The following is a 3,316-nucleotide window of genomic DNA, read 5'->3' as shown; positions in this document are numbered from 1 at the left end:
CAGAATTCATAATACCTAGCAACATTGTACACAAAAGCAATAAAATACTTGCTAGGATAAACCTGTATTGTCTACAATATGGCAGAACAACTGGAACCTTGAAATAGCTCTTCATTTTACATTTTTATTGATGTCTTCAGTTACACAATTGCTAATGTCCAATTCCTTGCTATTTCCATGGTAGCCTGAAAAATAATTAAAAAGGAAATAAATTAGTGACCAATATTAATTGGGTAGAGCCAGCAGTAATGCTGATTGAGTTTTCAGATCTAGCTATGGACTCACTAATCATTGTTATCACAGGGGACCCAAACAAAGGGTGAATTTAGAAGCAATGTATGAGAATAGCAAAAAGTTCCATAATTATTATTGTACTATTCTGCAATAAATATTTACACAAGATGAGGATAAACCATCTGAAATGATGTGCTGTTGTTATTATGGCTGAAAATGGCAAATTGTAGCAATTTTTACCAGAGCAACACACGTCCTTGAAATCGCTAAATTTCCCACAAGCATCCACAATAACGACACAGAAAAACATTTCGGATGAAGGTTAGTTTATTCTCATCTTATATGCAAATATTTATCCCAGAATTGTACAATAATATGGAACTTTTTGCTATTCTCATACATTGCTTCTAAATTCAATAATACCAAGGGTCAAACACATTATGTAGGCATCCTGTGATTGTTAGTATTTGTGAAAAGTAGACTCGAGCCCCTGTAATTCTTAGATGCAGAAACCTTACACTTAAGTTGAAACATGTTTATTTATCATGAATGTCTTTGCGGATTGGCAAAAAAAAAAACAGCTTAAGGTAATAAGATCTATTTGTCATCATGGTGCAGAGCAGTCAACAAATTTAGCTATATATCTTTCCAGATCAACTGAAAAATTAAAAAAAAAAATTCCCTTGACTCGCCAAATATGACAGTCACATCTTGAGCTGGATGGATAACAAGATCAGTAAAATTTCTGCAGGCCATATAGGTCTAGCACTTAAACTGGTCAAAATGAATGGACTTTCTCCATGCCATAAATCATTTTAAAATAAAATTTAAAATGTTACCATGACTGAACAACTGTTGAGCGTCTTCCTCCCAATGACACGGATGTGCAGCCATTCACATTAAAGGAGAATTGAAACTTAATAGACAACTGAATAGAGGGCCACAAAGGAAACAAAGTTCTCAGTGCAAACCATGAATGCCCTAACTGAACCTGATGGAAGAGAGAGGGTCATAAAAATGAACAAACAATGAATGGCCATCGTCACAAGCCTAACTCAACCTGATGGAAGAGAGATGGTCGTAAGAATGAACAAACAATGAATGGTCATCGTCACAAGCCTAACTCAACCTGATAGAAGAGAGAGGGTCGTAAGAATGAACAAACAATGAATGGCCATCGTCACAAGCCTAACTCCACCTGATGGAAGAGAGAGGGTCGTAAGAATGAACAAACAAAGAATGGCCATCGTCACAAGCCTAACTCAACCTGATGGAAGAGAGATGGTCGTAAGAATGAACAAACAATGAATGGTCATCGTCACAAGCCTAACTCAACCTGATGGAAGAGAGATGGTCCTAAGAATGAACAAACAATGAATGGCCATCGTCACAAGCCTAACTCAACCTGATGGAAGAGAGATGGTCGTAAGAATGAACAAACAATGAATGGCCATCGTCACAAGCCTAACTCAACCTGATGGAAGAGAGAGGGTCGTAAGAATGAACAAACAATGAATGGCCATCGTCACAAGCCTAACTCAACCTGATGGAAGAGAGATGGTCGTAAGAATGAACAAACAATGAATGGCCATCGTCACAAGCCTAACTCAACCTAATGGAAGAGAGAGGGTCGTAAGAATGAACAAACAATGAATGGCCATCGTCACAAGCCTAACTCAACCTGATGGAAGAGAGATGGTCGTAAGAATGAACAAACAATGAATGGCCATGACGTCACAAGCCTAACTCAACCTGATGGAAGAGAGAGGGTCGTAAGAATGAACAAACAATGAATGGTCATCGTCACAAGCCTAACTCAACCTGATGGAAGAGAGATGGTCGTAAGAATGAACAAACAATGAATGGCCATCGTCACAAGCCTAACTCAACCTGATGGAAGAGAGAGGGTCGTAAGAATGAACAAACAAAGAATGCCCATCTTCACAAGCCTAACTCAGTTTGGCTTTGTACAGAGACAAAGTATGACTAAAGATAATTTGTGATTGTTGAAAAGGAAAAGTAAACAATCTGCCAAGTAAAAAAGAATTAGTGCTGTTGGTCACAATAACAAATAATCGTTTTGTCAATGTATGTGTTGATGACAACAGTTATTGCTGACACAATCATACATTGTAAGAACAATAGTATGTCTTAATTAAGCACTCTACCCAATACAAACAGCTGATCATCAGAAGCATTCTCACAATTAAAACCACAGTCTGACCAAAACCAACAAAGTTTTCTTAGTCAGAGAAAAAAAAAACAATAGTAAAAGCCTGCATATACGAACATATATATATTTTTTGTCTGGCAAAATAGGGATGCTTGGATGCAGGCTTAAAGTGGATTGTTGACAAGGTCCTAATTTGTATGTAGGAGATATAGGTATTGATTGCCAGAAAAATAAATATTTGCGATCTCAAAGTCAAACTCCTTGGATAAAGTGTTTATTGCAATTTAACTGTTACTCACATAATTATAGACAGGGGCACCCTGGTGAAAATCTTTAAAGGATCTTTGAAGATCCTTAAAGACTCCTCAAAGATCTTTTTGAGGATCTTTCTAAGGATCTTTTCTCGAATCCTCAAGGATCCTACCTAGGATCCTTGAAGATCCTTAAAGATCTTAGCTTTCCTTGCCAAGATCCTCAAAGATCCTTGCCAAGATCTTCAAGGATCCTTGAGGATCTTCGAGGATCCTGTCCAAGATCCTTGAGGATCTTTGAAGATCCTGTCCAAGACCCTTGAGGATCTTCAAAGATCCTGTGCAAGATCCTCAAGGATTTTTGAAGAACCTGACCAAGATCTTTGAAGATCATCAAAGATCCTTGAGGATGTTGAAGGAACCAACCAAAGATCCTTGGGGATCTTCAAAAACCATATCCAAGATCCTTAAGGATCTTCAAAGATCTGGTGCAAGATCCTTGAGGATCTTCAAAAACCCTTGCCAAGATCATGTGCAAGATCCTTGAGGATGTTTATGTTTACCGGTAAATATCATTTAGGACTTTACAGGAACTTAGCCAAGATTATTAATTTTATTGTCCACCTTCTCACCCTGAATTGCACTTATTAGACTGCAG

Source organism: Montipora foliosa, chromosome 2 (genome assembly GCF_036669935.1).
Source record: "Montipora foliosa isolate CH-2021 chromosome 2, ASM3666993v2, whole genome shotgun sequence".
NCBI classification, from domain to species: Eukaryota; Metazoa; Cnidaria; class Anthozoa; order Scleractinia; family Acroporidae; genus Montipora; species Montipora foliosa.
The sequence above is the reverse complement of the archived record's forward strand: the minus strand, read 5'-3'. Positions refer to the sequence as shown.